The sequence below is a fragment of the Hyla sarda genome, chromosome 2, assembly GCF_029499605.1.
Source record: "Hyla sarda isolate aHylSar1 chromosome 2, aHylSar1.hap1, whole genome shotgun sequence".
Lineage (NCBI taxonomy): Eukaryota > Metazoa > Chordata > Amphibia > Anura > Hylidae > Hyla > Hyla sarda.
The window spans coordinates 227,716,870-227,734,831 of record NC_079190.1 but is presented as its reverse complement, the minus strand read 5'-3'; the positions used below and the strand labels follow the sequence as shown (position 1 = coordinate 227,734,831).

Here is a 17,962-nt window from a genome sequence, read left to right as displayed (position 1 = left end):
TAACAGTCACCCAATCAGAATAAGTACCACCCTCTGTTTCCTATCACTGAGTCAATTACTTACCCACTTACACACATTCTCCCCAAGCCCCATCCTTCTCATTTTATGCACCAACCTTTTATGTGGCACCAAATCAAATGCTTTGGAAAAATCCAGATATACGACATCCAGCGATTCCCCCTGGTCCAGTCTGGAGCTCACCTCCTCATAAAAGCTGATCAGGTTAGTTTGACAGGACCAATCCCTCATAAATCCATGCTGATGTGGGGTCATACATTTATTTTTATCAAGATATTCCAAAATAGCATCCCTTAGAAAACCCTCAAACAATTTACGTACAACGGAGGTTAAACTAACAGGTCTATAATTCCCAGGGTCACTTTTTGACCCCTTTTTAAATATTGGCACCACATTTGCCATGCGCCAGTCCTGGGGAACAGTCCTTGTCCCTATAAAGTCCCTGAATATTAAAAATAGGGGTCTGTCTATTACATTACTTAATTACTTTGGAGCACGGGGATGAATGCCATCTGGACCTGGTGATTTGTCTATTTAGATTTTTTGTAGGCAGCACTGTACTTCTTAACTTCTACACTTTACATCCACATATGGGGGTATTTCCATACATGGGGTTACAAATTTTAGTAGGCATTTTCTCCTATTACCCCCATGTAAAATTTGGGGGAAAACCAGCATTTTACTGAAAAAAAAAATGTCATTTATGTAACACTCACTTTTCTGAAGACAGGAACTCTGGTGTATGTAGATCCGCTGGACCTGTGTGGCAGATGACAACTCGGACCGTACCAGGGTCTAAGGTGTCTTCACCAGAGCCCGCCGCAAAGCAGGATGGGCTTGCAGCTGCAGGCGACACCCAGGTCGCTACCCCCGGCACAGCTCGACCACACAGGCGGCTGAAGAGATGCAAAGCATAGAAGGGATGAGACAACTCATAGTCAGGATAGCTGTAGGTCAGGGCAGGCAGCACAGTAGCATAGTCGGGACGTAGCAGAAGTTCAGTAGGCAGGCAGCAGAGAAGCAATGTCAAGGTCACAAGAGCAGGAGATCTGGTACATGGCAAGGCAATACTATGGAACGCTTTCACTAGGCACAAGGCAACAAAGATCTGGCAGAGAACTGAGGAGGGTGGAGGAATTTATCAACAAGACACAGGTGGTTACACTAATGAACGTACTGGCCCTTTAAATCTTAAAGCTCTGGCGTGCACCCGCCCTAAGGGATGGGGACAGGCACGCCGGAGCAGAGAGGCGGAATCAGAGGCAGGGGAAACACCCGGAGAGTGACGGACTGGGGCTCGCATGCGGCTGTGTTCCGCAATGCGAGTCCCAGCCCCGTCGGCAGCAGAAGGTAAGGGGACCATGCACTCACGGCCAGCGTGTGAGGCCAGAGCGCATAGCATACCAATTTACACATCCGACTTTAAGGAAAAGTCGTCAAACACCTGTGGGGTGTTAAGGCTCACTGTACCCCTTGTTACGTTACTTGAGGGGTGTAGTTTCCAAAATAGTATGCCATGGTCTGGCACCATAGGGGCTTCCTAAATGCGACATGCCTCCCAAAACCATTTCAGCAAAATTCACTCTCAAAAATCCCATTGTCGCTCCTTACCTTCTGAGTCCTCTAATGCATCCACAGTACTTTACATCCACATATGAGGTACTTCCTTTACAATTTTTGGGGGGATTTCTCTCCTTTTACCCCTTTTAAAATTCCAAAAAGGGCTCTATAAGAAAATGCGAGTGAAAAAATGAAGATTGTGAATTTTCTCCTTCACTTTGCGGCTATTCCTGTGAAACACCTAAAGGGTTAACAAATACTTTGAGGGGAGCAGTTTCTATAATGGGGGCATTTATGGGGTATTTCTCACAGAAAGGCCCATCAAATCCACTTCAAACTTAACTGGTCCCTGGTTTTTTTTTCTTGAAAATTTTGAAAATTGCTGCTATACTTTGAAGCCCTCTAATGTCTTCAAAAAATAAACACACGTCAACTGTATGATGCCAACATAAAGTAGACATATTGTATTTGTGAATCAATATATAATTTATTTGGAATAGCCATTTTCCTTACAAGCAGAGAGTTTCAAAGTTAGAAAAATGCTAAATTTTCTAAAATATTCATGAAATTTTAGGATTTTTCTCCAAGAAAGGATAAAAGTAACAACGCAAATTTACCACTATGTTAAAGTAGAATATGTCACGAAAAAAATATCTTGGAATCAGAATGAAAGGTAACAGGATCCCAAAGATATTAATATATAAAGTGACAGTGGTCAGATTTGCAAAAAAGGGCTGAGTCCTTAAAGGAGATATCCCATGCAGCAAAGAAAAAAAAAAAAAAACCTAGCCATTCCATAGTATATTCACCTACCACCTCTCTGACATATTTGTGATTTTTTTTCCGGCCCCCATTCACCGGCTATTCAGCTCATAAATTCCAGTTACTTCCTGGTTATGGTGGCTATGCCTGTGATCTCAAAGACTACATTTCCCTGCATGCACTGCTCACATTTCCTGCTCTCAGCTGCCTGAGCAGAGAGCTTGTTATCACCCCTAACTTATGTTAGTCACTCCCACAGCTCTGCTAGCTCACTCCCACATAACACTGAGCTCCAATCATAGCCCTATACAGCAGGGCGGCCACATAACACTGAGCTCCAATCATAGCCCTATACAGCAGGGTGGCCACGAGGAAACAAAATGTAATCTCAGTGCTCAGAGAGAGGGACCCTGGAGTTGAAGCTGCAGTTTTACACTGTAAAATCACTCCCTCCCCCTCCTCCTCTCAGTGAAACAGCTTTACAGTGGCACAATCACCTCCCCCCTTCTCTGCCCTGTACTCCTCTCTCCCCAGTGCTCAGTGTGAGCTCTACTCTTCTGCTCTCCCTCCCCTCCATTCTCAGTGTGACAGCTCTACGCTGGCAGCTCCCTCCCCTCCCCCCTCTCCTCCGTTCTCAGTGTAAACACATTAGTAAGGAGAGGGGAGAGAATCAGCCTGTTTGCTGGGGCTGCTATGATCTGAATCAGCCGGCATATAGGCAGTGCTGCTCAGCCAATCACTGCAGAACAGAGGGAGGACAGTGTGAATATTCATCAGATGGGAGGGGCTAAGGTCGAGCACAGGGAGCTCTCTGCAGCACAGGGGTTTTCTGGGTAATTGTCACGTCACGGCCCCTGGATGCTGCTGATAACAGCCTGAATAGGGTGTCGAAAGTCATGAAAACCTGGAACAGCTGATTTTCCTGTCAGACAGAAGAATGCAGAAAAAGCTTGTTTCTAAGCAGCATTGGTAATGGAAGTGATTTACAAACCTATATAACTTTACCTTCTGCACTAAAAGCTGAACAGTTTTTTACTGTGAGATTTGTCCTTTAAGGTGAAAATTTGCTGCGTCCTTAACCCCTTAACCAGTATTTAATTTTTGCACTTTCGTCTTTTCCTCCTCACCTTTTAAGAGCTGTAAAACTTTCGATTTACAAACCCATATGAAGATTTTTTGTTTTTTGTTTTGCACCACCAATTGCACTTTGTAATGACTTTACTCATTTTACCACAAAATCCAGGGCAAAACCAAAAATAAATAATTTGTAGGGGGGGGGGGGGTGATCTTGTATCATTACAAATAGCCATACAATTTTTAACCCTCTTAAAGTCAGAAATTAAACTTTCCCTTTGAACAATATCAATTTAGGTTTGACATAGGAGAGGGATAGCTCCTTGGTTTTGGGGTCACTAATGCCATGTAAATAGTTCAGGCAGGGTTATATAGGAGAGGTGTGGTTGGCAAAAACCAACTATATCCCTATCAGCTACCGCACATCCCACGGCAGGTAAAATACTAGTGTCTTACTCTGCTTGTATCCTGCTACTGCCCATACTGCTGTTTTGCATTTTCTGTGCCATATGAGTATTAACACATGGGAAACCAACATACTAGTACTTTAAATTTTTATAAGAAAATAATAAAATGTATTATTATTTCTATGGGGATCTTCTCCTACTCTGGACAGTTCTTAAAATGGACAGAGGTGTCAGCAGAGAGCACTGTGGTCATGATGTCAGCAGAGAGCTCTGTGTTCCAAAAAGAAAATAATTTCCTCTGTAGTATTCAGCAGCTAATAAGTACTGAAAGGATTAAGATTTTTTAATAGAAGTAATTTACAAATCTGTTTAACTTTCTGGCACCAGCAGATAAAAAAAAAAAAAAAGTTTTCCCCTGGAGTAACCCTTTAAAGTACAATACAATGAACAACTCTGTACAGAAGTCAGGGAAACAAGTAAGGATGCAATGGGTGAACAGGCACAGAATAAAGACACAAGGCAGAGAGGAAACGCACAAACAAACTAAGTAAAATGAGAGTCTAACAGGTTGGGTCTTTACCAGAGATAGCACGTATTACTATTATGTAAGACAGGAGAATGGTCAGGTCAATATAACCAAGTGTCAAAATACACAGAAAAGATCAAGCCAGAAGTATACGAAGAACAAGTGCAGATACAAACACATGCAATAAATGACAGGCTGGCTGGGAATTTATATGCACCTGAGAGGGGTGTGGATCTTAACTTATTGAGGTAAATAAAGTCAAAATCTGCAGCAAATCTGTAGCTAATTCACAACAGATCTGCACTAAGGGTAGGGTCCCACGTAACGGATCTGCAGTGTATTTTACACTGCGGATCTACCGATGATGGACCATAGAGTGAGCCCCCTCCCTGTCCACTCGTAGCAGCAATTCAATGTTATGAGCACACACACACAGGGATCTAAACTGCTGACTCTAGGGTCGGTCATCGCTGGATGTGTGACCCTACCCTAATACTACATATGCTCCCACATACTAAGGGTTATTTCAATACATGCGTAATGCCAATGGATATTAATATTTAACTGCCTGATAGCTTTCTTGCTTGTAGGTTATAATAATAATATTTTGTCTAAAATGAAATGCTCGCTGTATACAAACATCCTGCTGGACTAGTAGAGGGCTTAATACAAGCCTGCATTCACGTCACAATAATAGGATCGCTTTCTCATTTTTAAGAATACAAAAAAACGAATTAGAGGCTTAATGTGCCCCAATGCAAATCTATAAGAGCCACCCACCTCATTGATAATGCTAGCACTTTGTTACATAAACCTCCTATGGCACCAGAGCCTGGGTAAAACTTTTCCCTCTTCCTGCCTTTTATGCTACAGAACTGCTAATATCATACTTCAACACAAAGGAGAAATAAACATTTCTTCAGGAAATATTAAGAAATTCACCTGTTCCTTTCTTTTGATAAAATGGAACAAAGTCTCAACCCCTTAAGGACCAAGCCCATTTTCACCTTAAGGACCAGGCCAACTTTATTTTTGAGTTTTCGTTTTTTCCTCTCCGCCTTCTTATATTTCCATCTACAGACCCATATAAGGGCTTATTTTTTGCGTGACCAAGTACTCTGTAATGAAACCTCTCATTTCACCATAAAATGTACGGCGAACCCCAAAAAAAAATTTTTAGGGAGGAAATTTAAATGAAAACCACAATTTGGCGCATTTTGGAGGGTTTTGTTTTCACACTATACACTTTACGGAAAAAATGACATGTGTTCTTTATTCTGTGGGTCAATACGATTAAAATGATACCCATGGCTAGAATGCTTTTATATTTTTGTACTGCTTAAAAAAATCTTTTTGTACAAAATCAGTAATATAAAACCGCCCTATTTTGACCACCTATAACTTTTTCATTTTTCCATATATAATATATAGGGCGGTATGAGGGCTCATTTTTAGCGCCGTCATCTGTACTTTTATTGATACCACATTTGCATATATAAAACTTTTAGATCATTTTTTTTTTTTTTTTTTATAAAATGTGACAAAAAAAGCTGCAAATATGTTTATAAAAAATTTTTACGCTTTTTGGGGATAAAATGGGAAAAACTGACAATTTCCATTTTTATTGGGGGAGGGGATTTTTTATTTTCTTTTTACTTCTTTTTTTTACATTTTTCAACTTTTATTTTACACTTTTTATGTCCCCATAGGGACATTCATTGCTAATACTGTTCAGTGCTATGTATAGGACGCAGCACTGATCAGTATTATCGGTCATCTTCTGCTCGGGTCTGCTCGATCGCAGACCAGAGTAGAAGACCCCGGGAGACGGCCGGAGTCAGGTGAGGGGACCTACGGCCGCCATGCTGGATGACCGGATCTGTATTGATCACGGCATCTGAGGGGTTAATGCCGGATATCCGCGCGATCGCGGATGTCGGCCATTACGGGCAGGTCCCCGGCAGCTACTGGCAGCCAGAACCTGCCGTCTATGACGCGAGCACCGTTCCGATGCTCACGGTCATACACAGGACGTAAATGCACGTCCTGGTGCGGGAAGTCCCGCCAAACCAGGACGTACATTTATGTCCATGGTCATTAAGGGGTTAATCAAACATTTTTTTTGAAACCAGGTATAGACATTGGAGCAAAGGGTTGGAGGGGTTCAGAACAGCATTGCCAGCATTCAGATATTCACAGATTCTCAGTAGACAATCAGCTAATAAAAAAAATTAAACACAGATAATAAAAAAACAAAAAGGTAAAAAATTTCTTGTATACTGAATGATTTTAGAGCCACAGCGAAACATTAACTTAAATGTATATTGCTAGAACATATTCATAGAAGCTGACATCTGGTGCCTGCTACACTTATTAAAATGTAATTATAAATAGTTATCAAAGTAATTATGTTCTTATCCAACATAGCACTTTGGTTGCTTTATTAACATATTAAATACAAACTCTCCGGTTTCCATTTTTTTTTTTTGTTTAGTTTCTAGATAATTCAGTTTCTATCATTTTAACTCTACAATGCAAAATCTATACTATTCTGATTTCTCAGCAATACTAAAGCAAAGAATCCAAACTGACACCATTTTATATATATATATATATATATTTATATATATATATATATATATATATATATATATATATATATATATGGTGATTCAGTACAGAATTACATGTTCTTCTGTACTCCTGCCCATCCTGTGTGGCAGATGCTGCTGCAATGTCCGTCTTGGGCCCACACTCCTCAGGACTCTCTATATTTCACAGTATAAGTTAATGTTATGCAATGGTTAATGTATTGGTATTTGCTATGCACCTGTTACTTTAAAGATCCTGTTGTCATGAACCTTGTTGTTAGGGGAGTATGCAGAGATGAACCATGTGACTTATCTGGCCAATGGGACCTCTCTAAATTGCTTCCATAAATGGTGCAACCAGAGTTCAGAGTGAGTTCTGAGGTACAGTTTGGTAAAGTGTGAAGTCTGTCTGTGAGGTGATTCTGAAGGAGGCCTGAGGCCTAGTCCAGAAACCACACATTTTCCACTACAGTTAACCCCAGTACCCAGGTGAAAGTCAAAGATTTGCGGTAAGCACTAAAGTCCAGGGATCAGCCAAGTTAGTCAAGTCCAAGTAACTAAAGTCTAGCGTGGGCTGCATGCAACTCAAGTCAGTCATATACAGCACAATTAACTATAAGTTATAGCAAGCCAATAAGCTTCCCAAAGTTGACCCTGCATCTCCTTCATGCTCATCTGAGCTGTAACAGATTGTACCATCTTTCCAACCTCAGTAAAGAAAACCACTTATCCATAACCTTGCATCGGAGGGATTATTTGCCCTGTGCCTGGCACAGGAGAAGTTGGTCTGCCTTGGGCGGTGTATAGGTCAACGACACCCTGGCATCACAAAAAGGTTAATTTACACATTGCCCTAATCTGACACCACAGCTACGTTGTGTCTCTATAGATCCTACTTATAAAGCAGAAAGAACATGAATATACATTGCTCAAAAAAATAAAGGGAACACTTAAACAACACAATGTTACTCCAGGTCAATCACATTTCTGTGAAATCACACTGTCCACTGAGGAAGCAACACTGATTGACAATCAATTTCACATGCTGTTGTGTAAATGGAGCAGACAACATGTGGAAATTATAGGCAATTAGCAAGACACCCCAATAAAGGAGTGGTTCTGCAGGTAGTGACCACAGACTACTTCTCAGTTCATATGCTTCCTGGCTGATGTTTTGGTTACTTTTGAATGCCGGCGGTGCTTTCACTATAGTGGTAGCATGAGACGGAGTCTACAACCCACACAAGTGGATCAGGTAGTGCAGCTCATCCAGGATGGCACATCAATGCGTGCTGTGGCAAGAAGGTTTGCTGTGTCTGTCAGCATAGTGTCCAGAGCATGGAGGTGATACCAGGAGACAGGCCAGTACATCAGGAGACGTGGAGGAGGCCGTAGGAGGGCAACAATCCAGAAGCAGGACCGCTACCTCCGCCTTTGGGCAAGGTGAAGCAGGAAGAGCACTGCCGGAGCCCTGTAAAATGACCTCCAGCAGGCCACAAAATGTGCTTGTGTCCACTCAAACGGTCAGAAACAGACTCCATGAGGGTGGTATGAGGGCCCAACGTTCACAGGTGGGGGTTGTGCTTACTGCCCAACACCGTGCAAGACATTTGGCATTTGCTGGAGAACACCAAGATTGGCAAACTCACCACTGGCACCCTCTGCTCTTCACAGATGAAAACAGGTTCACACTGAGCACAAGTGACAGACGAGGCAGAGTCTGGAGACGCCGTGGAGAATGTTCTGCTGCCTGCAACATCCTCTAGCATGACCGGTTTGGCCGCACAGCCCTCCATGTGCTTGCCAGAGGTAGCCTGACTGCCATTAGGTACCAAGATGAGATCCTCAGACCCCTTGTGAGACCATAAGCTGGTGCGGTTGGTCCTGGGTTCTTCAAAATGCAAGACAATGCTAGACCTCATGTTGCTGGAGTGTGTCAGCAGTTCCTGCCAGAGGGAGGCATTGATGCTATGGACTGGCCCACCCGTTCCCCAGACCTGAATCCAATTGAGCACATATAGGACATCATGTCTCGCTCCATCCACCAACACCACGTTGCACCACAGACTGTCCAGGAGTTGGCGAATGCTTTAGTCCAGGTCTTGGAGGACATCCCTCAGGAGACCATCTGCCTGTGGTGTGGTTTCCACTTTGATTTTGAGTGCAACTCCATATCCAGACCTCCATGGGTTGATACATTTTATTCCATTGATCATTTTTGTGTGATTTTGTTGTCAGCACATTCAACTATGTTAAGACGAAAGTGTTTCATACGATCAGTTCATTCATTCAGACCTAGGATGTGTTATCTTAGTGTTCCCTTTATTTTAAGCAGCGTAGTACACAATAGAAAAAGACGTTCACACTACACCGCTTAGAACAAATAAAATAGTATACTTTATTAGAAAAAAAAAATTGATAAAATGTGATGACATACAGCTCCCAAAATTTGGATATAGTGAGGGCCCTAGATAATAGGCCAAGCAACAAACAGAGGAATATATATATATATATATATATATATATATATTAACATGTGTACCTGGGAGCACCTTTATACCAAAATTGCACTTAGTCCATATAACAAAGAGAGGGGTATAGTGTATTGAACCTATATTTATTATGCAAATGCCTTCCTTACATCATTGCTGAAATTAGCACTGACTAACATCCCTCCCTCATATCAATAAAGCGCCAAAGCGACTGAGAATGAATAAAGGGCATAATGGAGAGTCATTAGGTGCATATGTGCTTACCCATTAGTGATGCTGCTCTGTACCCCAAACCATTTCATTACCTCTTACTCAAGGGGCTGCTGCTCAACTCAACAAATCGTTATGGGAAAATCTCAAAATATTTGAAATAAAAGTGTATAATAAGGGGAACTCCGGTAGGGGGGGGGGGGGGGGGGATTTCAAATCAATTGGTGCCATAAAATTAAACAGAATTGTAAATTAGCAAAACAAAAGAACGGAATGGAGAGGGCACTCAAGAAGCGCTACTACACCTGAGACAGGGTACTGCAGAATGTCAGTGGCCCATACAAGATCTCCTGCGGGGTGCACATACGACAGACGTGAAGCATCAAACAAGTAAAAAGCAAAAGCACGTATGTGCACTCACCGCTCAGCAGAGATCAATCGGCGTGGGGATCCAGTCCTCGGAAGGCTGGGTCACAGCATCGGTGCAGTGAGATGGGCGCTCGGAGGCGACAACGGCTGTTTCACACAAGTCAGTGTGCTTCTTCCGGCCTCAGGACCGTATCCCCACGCTGATTGATTTCTGCTGAGTGAGTGCACATACGTGCTTTTGCTTTTTACAGAATTGTAAATTACTTCTATTTAAAAATATTAACCCATCTAGTTCTTATCAGCTGCTGTATACTACAGATATACTACAGATACATTTGTTAAGTTCTTTCCTATCTGTCCACAGTGCTCTCTCCTGACACCTCTGTCTGTATCAGGAACTGTCCAGAGCAGGAGAGGCTTTCTATGGTGATTTGCTTCTGCTCTGGACAGTTCCTGACATGGACAGAGGTGTCAGCAGAGAGCACTGTTGTCAGACTGAAAAAAACTTCACAAATTTCTCTGTAGTATACAGCAGATGTAAAGTAGTGGAAGGCTTCAGATGTTGAAATAGAAGTAATTTACAAATCTGTTTATCTTTCTGGCACCAGTTGATTTGAAAACATTTGTTTTCCACTTGTTTCCAGCCGAGTTCCCCTTTAATTATTGCATCGTAATGTAATAAGTTACTAAAGTTAGACGTGACCTTGGTGGTCGGCTTATATTTTTAAAGTACTAACAATAGGCTCAGACACTCAGACCAGGGGATGCTAATTTGTCGGTATAATTTGTCACATTATTTTGTGTTCCGTATCTCCACACCGTTTTACTTTTTCACTTCGGAGGAAACGCTCCGATGTCCTTTTAATTATGAATGAAGTGATTAATTTGTCAGCAAAGTCTCTCCATTTTTCAGATGCCTCTAACTTTCTCTTAGTATCTGATGTATGGTATGTTTAAATAGCAATTATTTGGGCTATTTTAAAGCATTGCAGTTATTTTCTTTTGAAAACGCAAGTTCTCAGAATGACCACTAAACATCCTTCCACATTAAGCTTAAACCAATGTATGAAGATACCTATAACTTCCAGTTATACATTTTTGTGGGGACCAAAGTCATAAATGCACTTACATCCCTTAAAAATGCACTTAATCCCTTAAGGCCCCCTCCCATATGCTTGCATTGGGGTCCCCAGCGGCAGGACTCCTGCGATCAGGCATCTTATCCCCTATCCTTTGGATAGGGGATAAGATGTCTAAGCACCGGAGAACCCCTTTAAAGGTCTGAGCCCTTTTTTGCAATTCTGACCACTGTCACTTTATGCATTAATAACTCTAGGATGCTTTTACTGTTTATTCTGATTCCGAGAAAGTTTTTTCATGACATATTGTACTTTAACATAGTGGTAAATTTTCATCGTTGCTTGCATCCTTTCTTGGTGAAAAATCCCCAAATTTCATGAAAATTTTAAAAATGTTGCATTTTTCTAATTTGAAACTCTGTTTTAAAGGAAAATAAATATTCCAAATAAATTTTATATTGATTCACAGATACAATATGTCTACTTTAAGTTGGCATCAGAAAGTTGACATGTTTTTACTTTTTGAAGACATTAGAGGGCTTCAAAGTATAGTAGCAATTTTCTAAATTCTCACAGAAATGTCAAAATCTGAATTTTTCAGCGACTAGTTTAGTTAAAAGTGGATTTGAGGGTCCTTTTTGTGAGAAATACCCCATAAGCGACCCCATTATAGAAAATACACCCCTAAAAGTATTCAAAATGACATTCAGAAAGTTTGTTAACCCTTTAGGTGTTTCGCAAGAATAGCAGCAAAGTGGAGGAGAAAAATTAAAATCTGCATTTTTACACTAACATGTTCTTGTAGCCCCATTTGTTTCATTTTCAAAAGCGGTATAAGGTGGAAAAGCCCATTAAAATTTGTAGCCCAATTTCTCTTGAGTATGGAAATAACTCATATGTTGACATAAAGTGCTCTGTGGGCTCATAACATGGCTCAAGAGAGAAAGAGCAACTGGGATTTTTGATTTTTTTTTTTGCTGTTATGGTTTTTGGGGGCCATGTTGCATTTAGGAAACCTCATGGTGCCAGAACAGCAAAATAAACCCCACATGGCACACTATTTTGGAAACTACACCCCTCAAGGAACATAACAAGGAGTATATTGAGCCTTAACACCTCACTTTTGTTTGACGACTTTGCCTTGAAGTTGGACGTGAAAATGGAAAATAAGATTTTTAACACTAAAATGATGGTGTTACCCCAAATTTTTCTTTTTCACAAGGGGTAGTAGGTGAAAATGGACCCCAAAATCTGAATCTCCTGATTAAGAAAATGCCCCATATGTGGACGTTAAGTGCTCTGCTGGTGCACTACAATGCTTAGAAGAGAAGGAGCATCATTGGACTTTTGGAGAGAGAATTTTGTTGAAATTGAAGTCGGGGGCCATGTGCATTTACAAACCTCCCATGATGCCAGAACAGAAAAAAAAACACGTGTGACACCATTTTCGAAACTACACCCCTCCAAGAATGTAACAAGGGTTACAGTGACTACTTACACCTCACAGGTTTTTTGAATAGTGGGCCGAAAAAGTGAAAAATTAGATTTTTAACACTAAAATGATGGTGGAACTACAATTTTTTCATTTTCACATGGTGTAATAGGAGAAAATGGACCTCAAAATTTGAAGCCCAATTTCTCTTGATTAAGAAAACGCCCCATATGTGGACGTTAATTGCTCTGCTGGCGCACTACAGGTCTCAGAACAGAAGGAGTGCCCATTGGACAAAGGAGAATTTTGCTGAAATTGAAGTCGGGGGCCATGTGCATTTACAAATCTCCCATGATGCCAGAACAGCAGAAAACCCCCACATGTGACCCCATTTTGGAAACTACACCCCTCACAGAATTTAATAAGGGGTGCAATGATCATTTACACCCCACTGGCGTTTGACAGATCTTTGGAACAGTGGGCTGTGCAAATGAAAATTTAATTTTTTCATTTTCACGGACCACTGTTCAAAAAATCTGTCAGACACTTGTGGGGTGTAAATGCTCGCTTTACCACTTATTACATTCCTTGAGGGGTGTAGTTTCCAAGGGGGGCTTCGTAAACACTCATGGCCTTCAATTCCAGACACATTCTCTCTCCAAAAGCCCAATGGCGCTCCTTTTCTTCTGAGCATTGTACTGTAGTTCGCCCGCAGAGCACTTTACATCCACATATGGGGCATTTCAACACTCAGAAGAAATGGGGTTACAAATTTTGGGGGTCTTTTTTCCTATTACCCCTTGTGAAAATGAAAAATTTGGGATAACACCATAATTTTGGTGAAAAAAAATGCAAATTTTTCATTTTCATGTCCAACTTTAACGAAAATTCTTCAAAGACCTGTGGGGTGTTAAGGTCCACTATACCCCTTGTTATGTTCCATGAGGGGTGTAGTTACCAAAATGGGGTCACATGTGGGTGTTTTTCATTTTGCATTTATGTCAGAACCACTGTAGCAATCAGCCACCCCTGTGCAAATCCCCTCAAATGTACAATGGCGCTCTCATTCATGAGCCTTGTTTTGCGCCAGCAGAGCATTTTACGTCCACATAATGGGTATTTCCGTACTTGTGAAAATGAAAAGTATGGGGCAACACTAGCATGTTAGCTTAAAAAATAAAAACACAGGGAGTACCTGTACACCCTGAGTCCTTAAGGACTCAGAAACGGGGGCGTATGGGTACGCCCTGTATCCTTAAGGGGTTAAATGGGTACTCCAGTGGAAAACATTTTTTTTAAATCAACTGGTGCCAAAATATTAAACAGATTTGTAAATTACTATTTAAAAATCTTAATCCTTTCAGTACCTATCAGCTGCTGTATGCTCCAGAGGAAGTTCTTTTCTTTTTTGAATATCTTGTCTGTCTGACCACAGTGCACTCTGCTGACACCTCTGTCCATGTCAGGAACTGTCCAGAGCAGGAGAGGTTTGCTATGGGGATTTGTTCCTGCTCTGGACAGTTCCTGACATGGACAGAGATGTCAGCAGAGAGCACTGTGGTAAGAGAGAAAATTAATTTAAAAAGAAAAGAACCTCATGTGAAGCATATAGCAGCTGATACGTACTGCAAGGATTAAGATTTTTAAATAAAGGTAATTACAAATCTGTTTAACTTTCTGGCACCAGTTGATTATAGTTGATAAAAAAAAAGTTTTCCAGAGGAATACCCCTTTAAACACAATCAATCATAATAAATTTTCCTAGTGGTAGTATATCACATATAATTACACCAATATAGAAGGTAAAATCTACCTCACCACTCCCAAGAGACGCAGTCTGGGGACACACATTATAGCGTGAAGTGGAGGATTTTATCACTAAGGGCTCTAATACTATTTCTTGGATCAGTGTTATGTTTCCACATCAGTGCTTTGCACTTTGCTGGATGATGTATAACTTATTAAGATCTTTTTTTTTTTTTCAATTTTATTTCTATTAATAGCATGATTATGTTTACTTTTTTCACTTTTTTTTTTTACAGTTTAACACTCCTTGACCAAGAAAAAAAGTCCTAAATTGCCTCATTTCCCTGCAAACTTCCTGTCTACTGCCTGTTTTTAGGGAAATTACATCTCTAGCAGCAGAGATGCCAAGATGGAACACAGTTAATGGGGGGGGGGGGGGGGTTGGGGGGTCAGAGTTTAAATAGTGTTATATAAGGGAGAAAGCCTGGACTGTGTAAATACAAACTGAGATTCATCCACTGACTGGAAAAAAAAACTGTCTGATTTGCCCATAGCAACTTATCAGAATACTGCTCACATTTTAACGGATCAATTTGAGAAGTCAAAGATGAGCTGTGATTGGTTGGTATGGACAAATCAGACACATTTTGTCTCAGGCACATTGATAAATCTGAGCCTTAGTCTCAATCTTTATCATTAAGAGCCCTTTTAGGGCTAAAAGAAAACCTGATGTGCACATCAGACATATATGCATTGGAGCAAAAGCGATTAGCTGATTTCTTTCCTATCTGCTAGTTTACTGCTCATACCAGGGCTGTCAATGTAATAGGGCCCCTTCCTTGTTTTGACCCTCTTTGCTACCGTTTAGCTATCATTATTATTAGCGGTTTACTGCTTAGACCAGGGCTTCATTTATGATGAAACCCCTTCCTTGCTGTTATTATGCTGCTATTTGTTTCTTCTTTGCTCACACAACCCCCTTGCAAATCCATTGCATCAATAACTCCCCTTTCCTAGCTGCACATAATAGTATCGTTAGTAGTGTTCAGTTTATAATCCTCCAATGAAAAATGAAAGCTTTAGGAATTGTCCAGGAAAAACTGGTTACTTATAGAGGCACCACTCACAAAGGATACACTAGAATGGTTTATTAATTTATTATTAAAGCGGACAACGTGTTTCGAGGGGCATAATTCCCTCTTCAGGTCGATAAAAGATACTTCCATTTTCAGCCTACTATAAAACATTTTATGAAAGAGAATAAGGTAAATGCTTAGAAGACACAAACACTTTCTGTCCACAGTGCTATTCAGGCTAAAATAGCAACCTATATGATAGGCTTACTGGAAAACACATTTCCAGCTGTTATTAAATGTGATCCCTTGGGTGACAAACAGATGAACTACTGCGTTAAACAGTAATTTATGGTATATTTAAAGCGCCAAAAGAATCAGTCAGGATTTTACCCCTATAACTCACGAGTAGCATTCCAGCAGTGTAATCTATTTCATCCCAACTCTGCTGCCTCCATACATCTTGAATCTTAGCAGATTTATGTGATCTCTAGTCTGACAACCAGTAAATTACATAGTCATGATGAGTAGGTAGGTGAGTAGGTGGGTGGGTATATAGGTTGGTAGGTCTTTACTTTTAATAATGCTACCTTTGCATCATTTTTTTTTTAAAGGAACTCACTTATTTCCATTCTGAAGCCAAGCAGCTGGGTCCTGCAGTCTGATACAGGTGGCAAGATACAATAATGTCATGCTGGACATAAGGATGTTGCCATATTCAGTTTCTTCCAACCACTTTTAGTTAGCAAGCCTGAAGACATCCTGTGGCTGGTCTCCCAGGACCTGAGACAGAACTCACAAGACAGTGCCTGAAATCCAAAGCAGTCCCACTGGATCCAGGATATTTGAAAGGTCTGTTAATCAACTGAAGAGGTAAGCATAAGGGGGTCAGGGAGGAGAGGAGAGGGAAACGAGAGTGATGTTGGGAATCAACTTTGGTTGACTGCCTAAAGTGTATGGCAGCCCCCATCTCTCCCCAACAGATGATGACATGGGAAAAAATGATTGGCATATTAGATTTTAACTGCCCAGCTCTATTGTTCTGGGAAAGATGAGCATCAACCTGAACTGTTTGGCTGCTGCCTAACCCTCCACCCTCCATAAAGAACATATGAATGTTTGCCATGCAGTACATTCATGTGTATGAGGAGGTCGGGAGAGACAGCTGTTGACTCAACAAGGCAGTAGCACAACTGCCAGAATAGGGTCTGTAAGTAATGAAATATTAAACAATTATACTTTGATTATACATGAAATGGTGCAAAATTATGCTTAATTGTGTTTTGGACTTTTTTATGCCTCCAGATAAGCCCTTTTATTTGTACTTGAAAACATCCTGCTGAGTGATAATTACATCCCAGCCCCCAGTCCTCATACTAACCCTGTTATCAAGACGTATACAATGATTCCTTATCTCTAAGTGACCTATTTTCATCAACGCATTGTTGTTTTGCAATTAAGGATTTAACTAGCATAACATATTTACTTCTGAAACACAAATAAAGACATCAATGTTTATAAAAAAGGCTTTGCCAGTTGTTTCTAGGCTAAAGGTGTACTGGTAAAATCAGGCAATTCATAATTCCATGAAATACATCATCATCTGCATATCTTAAAATTCTTAGACAAATGAAGTCTTAGATCTATGTAGCTTGAAGACATTAATAAATCATTTCTCACATCCTTTATTAGGGGAATGGTACACTGACAACTTTCCACTATGAGCAGTAGCCCCTTTCTTATCTCCCATTAGTTCCTCCCAGTATGTTTTCCCAGCTCCTTCAATCTCAAGGTCATTCTGGGTCTTATCTTCCTTCTTATTCAGATAGGCTCTTGGGGCAAAGAGGATGAATGGGAACAATATTTGGCATGGGAAAGATAAACTCCTTGTGCGAAAACAAGGAAATGAATGTGGGAAATTGGTATCCTAACTGGATTTTAATTACATAAAAATGTTAATGGCTTTTGCCTCTTTTCCCTTGAAGGCAGACTTTCTAGCTTGTTCTTTTTTTTTTTTTTACTTTTTTCTTTTCACAGTAGAAGAAATTGTGTTCAGGGGAATCATTGAAACTTAATACTTTCAATTCTATCCAGCAGTCTTATGGCATCTATAAAAGTGATTCAGAATTAGAAAAAAAAAAAAGGAAAAATAAAAATAAACACTCTAATACATGTATAAATGCATAATAACTAGGAGCAGTTTTGTAATAAAAATCTTTTAATGTGCAGTAATATTAAAACATTGCTGTTTCTTTTGGTGGTATAAAGTTGTTTAATATATAAGGTATACTCTTTTAGGGAGCATACAAACTAATTCTATTAATTATCTCTTTTCATTAGATACAATATCTTAGCACCACCAGGCTCATTCATAAAAAATGTAAAACACTGTAAAGTAATACAAAAATTGATCGATGCACCATGTTTATAAGATGGGTATATATGGTTTTTTTTTTGTATGTGCATTGCTGTGTCATGTCTATAAATACAGTTCAAACCTTTTAAGTTTTCTCCCAATATGTATAGGAGTTAATGAGATTGTCCAATCTGGATAATCCTTTCTCACAGCACAAAATCCAGGGTATGAGATGTTATTGCCTGGGGAAGCTGCTAGTGGCTGTGC

At 40.4% G+C, this 17,962-nt stretch overlaps 1 long non-coding RNA gene across 1 annotated transcript; it reads left to right on the top strand.

Moving 5' to 3' along the window:
* The first annotated feature begins 7,320 nt into the window (after window positions 1-7,320).
* LOC130357809 (uncharacterized) lies at window positions 7,321-17,562 on the top strand. Its single transcript, XR_008889279.1, has 3 exons — window positions 7,321-7,447; window positions 15,954-16,212; window positions 17,377-17,562. It is a non-coding gene; the product is annotated as an uncharacterized LOC130357809 (long non-coding RNA).
* Window positions 17,563-17,962: the final 400 nt, after the last annotated feature.